General features: G+C 42.8%; 1 long non-coding RNA gene across 2 annotated transcripts; it reads right to left on the bottom strand.

The window, feature by feature from the left end:
* Positions 1-254: 254 nt before the first annotated feature.
* LOC118166985 lies at positions 255-9,550 on the bottom strand. 2 transcript variants are annotated; one of them, XR_004750855.1, is made up of 4 exons: positions 9,412-9,550; positions 8,763-8,830; positions 3,140-3,714; positions 255-2,320 (listed from the first exon to the last, which is right to left on the bottom strand). It is a non-coding gene; the product is annotated as an uncharacterized LOC118166985 (long non-coding RNA). The 2 variants fall into 2 exon arrangements; XR_004750852.1 differs by lacking the exon at positions 9,412-9,550 and having other exon boundaries at positions 8,763-9,396.
* Positions 9,551-9,868: the final 318 nt, after the last annotated feature.

Genomic DNA, 9,868 nt, shown 5'->3' with positions numbered 1-9,868 from the left:
GCTTTTCTTTCAGAGATAACTTCTTCAATCAAAGAGACTTTGTCTCCTGGCATCACTGTGTCCTTTGATAGATGACAGCCTGCTAAGCCATGGGGGAATCTGACAGACTCACAGCCAAAGACCTTCAAGGTGGTGTGAAACTGTTGAACATTCATGCAGCTGATGAATATTCCAACTGCAGAATCTCTCTGCTTTTCCTGAGCTTTAAAACGGGGTCTTTTCTGGGAGAAATGCTTGAATTAAGAATAGATTTCTTGATTTAAAAGAAATGGTCCTTGAAATTCAGTAGATGTTCACTATATTGCGTAGTGATATATATGGGCATTTGCAGAAATATGTTATCTTTTCTTATGGATGAGATAGAACACTAGTTTTTTGAGAATAAATGCGCAACTTAATTTTTCTAAGGGTGCTTGCATGTAATAAGATATTCAGCTCTTGATACATGCTGTACGTTAAGATGAAAGGCAATCATGCATTCATGTTTACTAGAAGGATGTCTGTCATACTTGATGCCACTGTTGAAAGTAACGCCTTTTAAAAGATCTGCCTCTTTCTGGAACAAATACACGTTTTGAAAGAAAAGACTTGTGGACTTAAAAGGTCCTAATTGTGCTTTACTGCTGCCATCTTCTGACATCAAGGTTAAATTGCAGTTTTTGAAAGAACAAAATTAGCCTAGACTTTTTTTTTCCCAATGTGCTTTTCAGTAAATGCCATTGCATCAGTAACAAAACAGAGTAGGCTTACACATGTGTGCCTCTGACTCGTGCAGAATAATTTGTGATGGGAATTGTGGTTGTATGAAGTATAGTTAAACGCTCTACCAGATGGGATAAATGGTACCTGAATTTCATTCTGAACATTGTCGGTTAGATGCACTACATAGGAGCATGAAGCTACAAAGACAGAGAGGGTCTAATATTCTCATTTTTTATTATTTTTATTAATCATTATAATCTAAGGTGACCTGGTCAAAGGCTTGGGTTATGGAACAGATTTCTAAAAGAAGTGGTGTGATTCCAGTCACTGATCATTAACAACCCCCCAAAAGCTTTTTTTCTCCATCAGGAGCAAAACCACACAGTAAAACCAGCTCACTAAACAACAACAACAAAAATAAAATAAAATAAAATAAAATAAAATAAAATAAAACAAAATAAAATAAAATAAAATAGAATAAATAAAGGAAAAAAAAAAAAAAAAAAAGAGGAGGAAAACAGAAGCATCCCCTCCACAGGGAGGGGGAAGGTCTATGGACTGACTACACATGGCTACTAGAGAGTTTCCTAGTGACTATGTATGGCTCAGATACCCAGGTAAGGGACGATACAAAAACTTAAGATAGGTACAGTTGGTGTGAATTTCATATGAATGGGTGTTACATGGACATACCCTTCACAATTATACACTGCAGTGATAATAGACGGAGACCTTCACAGTATCAATTTCCTGTGTCCTACTCGGATATTTGGATTCCCGGTAGTTTGTCTATAAGAAAACTGTCAGATGATGAATTCAGCAAAAAATCTGGGCCAGAGGCTATGGCGTATGCTATAAACTGCCAGATTTGGGTTGTGACCAACTCTCACCCCAGAATACTCACATTCCCCTCCTCCAGCGATGCTCAACTTGCAGCTACTTCATATACATATACACTTGCCTTGCAGAGAGCTCAGTTAATGCAAGGTTTGATGCAGACTGTGCTAACACATTTCCTTTGAATTAATTAGTGCCAGAGCCTTGGAAGAAAGAGTAGCATGGGATTAATCTATGCTTCTCAGCAAAGCTAAGCCCAAGGCACATTCTACCATAGCTGTGACCAAAAACCTGTAGAGCAGCTGATCTAATGATGTTTGCCTTCAAAGGTGGATGGAAATAAGTGGTGATGGTTTTTTTCACTTTTAAAAGAATTTATTCAAGTTGTTAAAAAATAAAAATAATAAATTTATTGCATTCTCAGCAATGAGACAAGGAAGCATGTGTTGTCACATGGCATCAGCTATGAGCTGTAGCTGGTTTCCAGCAAGTGGTCTAGACTGGAGCCTCCCAGGGAAGGTGGTTAAAGTGAGATGCTTCATCTGGACACCTGATGCTAGTGCTTACCAGAACTAGCAAGCACTAGTTCTGTATCACTTGTCACACCCATCAGCTGGTTATTTTAGGTCTGTTCTGACACAGTGCCAGTGTATTTTTATGTCTCTCTTTTATTTCCTTTTTTTTTTTTTTTTTTTACCATGTGTTCTTTCCTCCTCACCTCTTCTGCCTTTCTTCTCTGATGTACCAGATGCTTGCTCTTCTTTGTGTTAAGATTCACTGTCTGAATAAAAAGAAAATAAAAATTTGTAGATAAGAAATCGGTGCAGATTTGATTATTCCACACCCTTCGTACAGCATATTGCAAACTGCATGGCCCTTTATGGACTGCTACAGCCCTTGCTCAGACCCCAATCCTGCTTGGTAATAGTGGGTTTAGAGTTTCAAATATTGTTAATTTTAGGTTTAAGAACTGGGCTGAGATTTTACAGGATGAGGGCTTAGTTTTACTGGAAATTCCTCTTAACTCCTTTGTTTAGCAGAAATCGGTTTCTACTTTCTTTTCTTTCCACACCAGTAAAATCTCTTGCAAAGTAATAATCCCACGTGATTTACTGGTACTTTGGAGTGCTGCCAGCTTTGTTTTAATCCCAGCTGCTGTTTTATCCTCAGGGTATTTCAGTTTCTACGTGAAGTGCACTGCACAGTCTCCAGAACCACATGCGAGAGCAGATTTTAATATCTGTAGTCAGTCCCTTTGTTTTGTTCCTTGCAGCAGAGCTCTGCTGGTCCTCTAACTTGACCAATTTGATAACATTTAAACTACATTCGGACAGATGCATCCCGTGGGTAAAACTTCTTCCCTGATTAGTCTGGATGGGAAGCATCTGTTTTCCCTCTGGTAAGATGAGTTCCTAAAATCAAAGCAAAAAGACAAGCACTGGTCATGTTGCATGTCGCATGCTGAAGAACAGCAAGTGGCTTAGCAGTGGAGCCTGAATGTGGGCAGGTTGACCCAAAGACATTAGCAGAAGAAAATGAGAAAGAAAAAAAAAAAAAAAAAGAAAAAAAAAAGAAAAAAAAAAAAAGCAGGGTATCATACCTCCAAATGGAGTGAGCTCAAGCTGTGGCAACACTTTGATCCTTAGTGATGGGGAATGTGTCACCGCTGTGGTGAATGTCACAATCCTAAATGCATAAATGCCAGCAGTATTGTGATCTGACAGCTAATGTCACCTTATCCACAGCAGCCTGGTTCTCCCCTTCTGTCTCCTCCCCTTCCCGTGGTCTGGCCCTGCTCCATCTCAGGATCTGCTTCCTCCCATTCTAAGTGCCAAAATGTGCCCAGCTTCTCTGAACCACAGTGGGAACAGGGAGGTGACATGATCTGATGCTCCTTTGAGGAAAGGTTGGAGAAGAGCGGAGGTGACTCATGTCCCAGAGCCACAGGAGAAGTGGGAAGGGGTGTCTTGTCCTCCAAGAGGGGATGAAGGGGAAGAAAAGAAGATCCTGATGCAGGGTGCTGGCCCGTGCTAGGGTTGCCACCACCATGGGGTGACATTGCCCAGAGACAGATCTTCTGCCAAGGGAGGTGGATGAGGGGAGCAAGAGGAATTTCAACCCTTGGTGGTGGGTTTCGTCTCAGAGGGAACCAGTTGGCTTAATCTGGAGATGAACCTGGGAGGAATATTATATATAAGCTGTGTGAACTGGGGACTGTCACGGGGCTGTGCAGATGTACCCTGAACTGACACAGGGCACTGAAGAGAGCACACTGGACTACAAATGCTTCTCCTTTTGACTCCAACCCATCCTTTCGAGATCATCTGTCCTTGTCACCTCAGGATACAGGACAGTCTTCTCTCTTGCAGTGACTCTGTGACCCACAAAACAGGCTCTTTCCTCCTCCAGCTCTCCTGTTCTCACATGTGAGCCCTCTCCCAGGCCACACAGGCCAGTGACCCCAAACCTGGGCTGAGTTTGGATCTGATAATGCCAGGGTGCTGCAAGCTGGTCCCTGGCATTGTCAGGAGGGAGAAAGGTGGCCATACACCAGCACGTGTTGCTTCAGAGGTAAGTAGGCCATTAGAGAAGTGATGTCATGGTGTCCTAGTGACATCTCAAGGACACAGACCCCACATGGCCTCACGTGTATGGCTCAAGCATCAGGAGGGAAGTTCTGGAGGGGCCAAAGCCCTATTTCCCTGCCACCAATAAAAATGCAGAGGCTTATGGGGGAAAAAAACAAAACAACAACAACAAAAAAAATACAGTCTTGCACACTGCAGTCTAGATTAAAGTTTAAATCCCTTGCTGGGACTTGTATCTAGGAAACTATGAGCTGTGCTGAAATGGGGATTCTCCAGGGCAGATTGGAAGAAGCCCCAATTTGAAATTTTACCATTCTTCATTTTCCTTAATTGTCAGGTGTGTTTTGCTGCTGTTTCTTAGTTCCTGCAGATCCACATCCGTGTCCCTGGGATTCCTCAGAGGCCATCTTCACTGACGAGCTATTATTTCCTGGTGTTTTTTTTTTTGTTGTTGTTGTTGGTGGTGGTGGTGTTTTTTTTTGTTTGTTTGTTTGTTTGTTTTTTCTGTCCTGGGTCTTTTAGCCTCCTCTAAAATCCATTTCCATGCAGTGCTGAAGCAGTCAGTGAGAAGAGACAAAGTTAGCACAGACCTCAATGCTGCAAAAACCTGGGAACCAACCAGCAATGCCTGCTCTGGTAGGAGAGTTGCAAGGAAATTTTCAGCACAAAACCACCGTTTCAATAAAAGAGAACAATGCCAGAGGAAAGATTTCAAAGATCTTTGAGTGAGGCAGCGTCTCTCACACTTGTGGAGAGAGAAAGCCCAGGGGCAATGAGCTGTTCGCATGCATCTGGTACCCAGCTCTCAGTCTGTGAGCCCTCCTCTCCTCCTCAAAGCACGAGACTGTTTGACTCTAGGATATGCCTGCTGGCTCAAGTACAGGGAGACAAACGCTTCTTGGGAAAAAATAAAAAAAAATAAAATTGTCCTTGCTGCAAGAGTTTTAAAGGAGCAGAAACTGCCATGAAAAAGATAACAAGAAGCAAAAATAGATTTGCTCAACTTATAAGTGAACAAATCCTTCCTCTTTGTATTTTTTTTTACAGTATGTCTCATTGGGCTGCATATTAGCAGGGGCAGCTTTAAGCTCATCCAACAGATGTAATTGCACTGGGCATCTCGGTGCATCTTTCCCTAAGATCCAACATTCTGGATGCTCTGTTTTCTGACCTGTCCTTGGCCTTGTGTCCTGCTACAGCCACCCCCACCAGAATGAAAAATAAAAAAAAACAATTAAAAAATAAAAATAAAAATAAAAAAAAATAAAACAGCACCAGGCTCTGAAGAACACAGGGAGAAGTAGGCCAGAGCCAGATGTTTCTGTGGTGCTGATGGGGGATGTCAGCTTCCCTAGCCCAGCTGGACCAGACACCACAAATCTTTGCAGACTGTAAGTAAATTAAGATTATATAGGGGAAATATGCAAGAGACCATGGCCTTGGGAGAACCTGAGTGGGGAGTCATGCCTGTGAGCCAGAGCTCTGCTGGAGACCACCACGACCAGGTGACAGGAATGGACCCAGAAGAGCTGCTTCACAGTAGGAGAGCTCAGTTCCCTCTGGACCACCTGCAGCTCCTGCACGGGACACACTCAAGAGAATCGTGATGCCAGACATGGTCATCTCTCATTCCAAACCACCATCACCCAACTTATGGTCTTACAGTTTGTCTTCTGCACACATTCAGGACTTCTGCAGGCTGAGCTGGTTTAACCCCTTCTGAAGTCCAAAGGGTTCATAAACCAGGTGGACCAGCACCCATGGGTCATATCTACCACATGCTCAGGGGCCCAGGGGCACTGTGCATGATTTAGGACACCCTTAGGGACCATGGCACTGCTTCAGATCCCAAGATGAGATAAGCACCCGTAACCCCATTTACAGATACCCATCACCTCACAGAAACAGGCACCACGACTGAGAATCTGTACATCAAACAGACACGCATTATGTGACTCATGCACAGAATCACATTAATTTAATCAGATGCTAATAAAAAGAAAGCCAGAAATCATGCAAGATCCTGTTCCATGTATTTCATAGAGGCACACTGAGCCCACACTCCCTGGCACATAGGGCTGCACACAGCTCCCAGGTCAGGGGACAGATGGATTATGTAGATGGGGACAAATCAAATGCTGTGCAGCTACAGGAAGATGTAAGCAGAATTTACCCTGGAGCTGCTAGAATTAATAGGCCAATGACAACCATCACAGAAAATGCACCAAACAAGGTTTCAAACAGAGAAAATGCAAAAAGTATGGGGAAAATAGCATACAGCTGGAGGCTTTTAATCTGTCCACTGTAAAACAGCCCTGGAGTTGGGAATTACTGTGGTTTCTTAAAATCAGCTGCCCTTTTATTACTTGGACACTGAGTATTTGATGACTTGTGGAAGCCCCTGTTCAGGTATATATGCTTTTGTATGCATTTACATTTCAGTGAGAATGAATCAGTAGAGCATGAATATCTTCTGAAATGCTCTTTGAGATTGCTGCCCTGTATCAGGAATTAGGGCAGAAGTGGTAGCAGTGTTTATACATAAGGGAATGGGGATCGCATCCTGGGAGAAATGAATGTTTACATATAATCTTTGACAGATGGAGATATTAATGCTTTTATCTTATGGATAAAGAAGACATATTAGATGTATTACACAATAGTAAAAGGTCTGTGATGAGGATAAGCCTCTGGTCTTTTAGGGTGGAAATCTCTTTTCTCTAGTTCAAGCAAAAAGCCTCTGCTGAAGGGCTGATGTGCCGGGGGGAGGTGGTGGCAAATCTGGCAGCACTCAGTCCTGAGGAAGGACCCAGGGTGAATTACAGGAGGCACAGCAGAGAGAGCATAGGATATTTTAGTGAGAGTCATTCAGACTAAAAAAAATAAGCGTGCGTTTAGAGACAAGAGCTGGGAAGAGTAATAAAACTTCATCAGTGTCCCAAAATTATAGATATACATGGATATATAATTTCACTGATATGGAACAAAATCCTGAAACACATCCTCACAAACACCTGCTGTTAAATTGATTGTTGTCCTGACCTGTGATCCTCCTTCCTCCTTCCCCACTATTCCCAACCTCCCATCAGAATGCAGTTTGCCTTGTGTTTAAATGACAAACTCTGCAGGAAATGGAATATGTATATGTATATGTGGGGAGTTTATAGCCAGGTTGTTTATTGTTGTACTCAATGGCAATTTATTTGCCCATCCTGACCTTCTCTCCCAGAGTTATTGATCTTGCCAGGATGACTGTAAAGAAGTGAGTCTGGAGCCCTATTATAGCATGGGAGAAGTATGGCAAATTTGCAGCATTTGTAGCAAAAGGGAAGCCTTTTCCCAGGGCTTTTTAAGAGCTTCAGTTCTACTTCTGGTGACATTTTTCCTGCCTTTGCAGTAGTCCCAGTTGAGATAAATGAAGGAAAAGCAGTCTCTGAACTGAGCTTTATCAACCTGGCTTTATTTGTGTGCTTTGAAGAGACGCCAAATCAGGTCAGGATTAGTAGCAGTTGCTGGGATTTCAAAAGCTGCTCTCTGTTAGCTGTGACCTACCAAGGAAAACAAATGAAATTGGCTTGTGCTCTTGTTTGTGCTTATACTTCTGTATGAAAACAAGGCATTAGAGGATTGGGATTGTTTTTTCTTACAGCTCTAAAAGAAAAAAATATATATGTCTAAAATCTCAACTTGGCCTTTCTCTACTTTTGATGAACAGCTTACAGGAGGTCTCAGGGTATTCCCAGCTCTTAGCTAAGGTGGCAGAATTATCCAAGCATTTACCAAGAATATATTTCTTCTACATATTTTTAGGCATTTCAATGAAGGAGAAAAAAAATCCCTGAAGGACATTAATAGTTTTAATGAAAAATCACTACTCCTCTCAGCAACATAGTTTTCATATATATCTGTATTACTACAGTATCCGGCAAATCTATCAGGACAAGCCCTGGAGTTATTATAAAAAGAAAGCAAGAGAATATAATTGGATGAAGAGGGGGAAATCTTTCAGGCCTGCACCAAGCAGCATAAACAAGGAAAGAAAGCAATGATAATTCTCTTTTCCCCTTAGCAGGACACCCTTAGATGGAGCTCTAGACATTTACCAGAGAGGAGACATGGGGGAAATGGGTCAGTGCCCAAAAAGAGAAGAAAAGGAAAAGAAGGATAACCCCCATTAATGCCTGTGTGTAGGTCTTTGTTCTCTTCCCCCATACGTACATGGGGCTGACATAGACGGTCTTGTGGCTGGTTGCAGCTATCGATGAACAGAGACGTGGCCCTGTCACTGGAGCACTGAGGTTGCTCCGAGTGAAATTCAACAGGATGTTGATCTTGCTGACAAATGGCAAGGAAGGCTGAATATTAAATGAAACGTTCGTTAAAAAAAACTCCCAAAGCAAACAATAAGTGCTCTATACATCTAAGCTGAACGTGATCGGAGTGTGACAGCTGAAAGGACCACTGAACAAAAGACATGCTGTAAAATGCTGTGTAGCGATTGATTAACAAAAGCTCACATGCAGGAGGCACAAAAGAGGAGAATTTGGAGGAAATCATAGATTTCAGTGTAAAATTTCTATTCATGCAGCTTAACTCTGAGAATTATGTCCCAAAACACCAAGTTAATGCACTCACCCTGGAAGATCCTTCTTCCATGGCTTCCCCCAACATCCTGTACCAGCAGACAGAGGGTCAAATCCTGCCTGTGGGTAAAGGGCTGAGTTACATCACTGAAGTACTTGTATACTCCATGGTGCTCCTTTATAATGGAAATCAACAGCTAATGGCCAGGCTACCATTATTTCTCCACTGGTTTTCTGTTTTTCAGGCAGGCCTGCAGCCCCTAGCCCAGATGCAGCAGTCTGTCCATGGCAGGCTCACTCCAGCTCTTTCCTGCCCCAAAGACAAGTGGCCTGGACCTGATGGGCAAAGAGAAATCACAGAAAAGTGCAGCAGTGCTCAGGAGAGTCCAAAGATAGTAGGAAAACAAAAAAAAAAAAACACATATGAACTGGAGAATAGTTGGATGACAATGAGTTAAATTGAGAGAAGAATCTGGCCCAGCATGGACACTGGTCAAAACCTGTGCTCCTTCAGGTCAGGGAGGGGAGTAGTCGGGGATACTCTGTTTCTTTGCATTACTTTTGATTTTATAACCCTCTTGATTTGAGCAGACTCTTCTTGGAAGCACTTAGCACTTCTGCTGACTTACAGGCAGAGGAGAGGTTAAATAGTTGTATTTCCCCCCCCTCCTCCCCAGACATCTCCCCTTCCCATACTCCACCTCCGGTGAAACAGAGAGGAGCACAGCAGCCAGGCAGGGCGGTGGCAAATCATCCGTCTGCTCCTGGACACAGGTCCCACTCCTCACCAGGGACATCTGAGAGTATCGTGAGGCATTGCAGGTTGTTCCTCAACAGCAGCTGGAAGATAATAACAGAGTAATTCATTTAAAAAAAAAAAAAAACCCCCCCCCCGGGGGGGGGGGGAACAAGGCTTGGAAGACTCAGTCTCTTCCCAGGTGTGTGCTCAATACTGGGGTACAGGGGAAAAGCCGTATTTCCTCTTCCTAAACCCAAAAAACATTGCACGATACTGCCACCTTCATGAAAATTGATGGGGTTGGAATTTAAACCAAGAAGCTTGGCAAAAGAGCTTCAAAATGAACATGGTTTAACTGTCAGTATTTTCTTCCAAATTCAGAAATCCTTTTTCCCCGTTGTGAAATCTTACTAATTCCC

This window comes from Oxyura jamaicensis, chromosome 1 (genome assembly GCF_011077185.1).
Source record: "Oxyura jamaicensis isolate SHBP4307 breed ruddy duck chromosome 1, BPBGC_Ojam_1.0, whole genome shotgun sequence".
NCBI lineage: Eukaryota > Metazoa > Chordata > Aves > Anseriformes > Anatidae > Oxyura > Oxyura jamaicensis.
The sequence above is the reverse complement of the archived record's forward strand: the minus strand, read 5'-3'. Positions and strand labels throughout refer to the sequence as shown.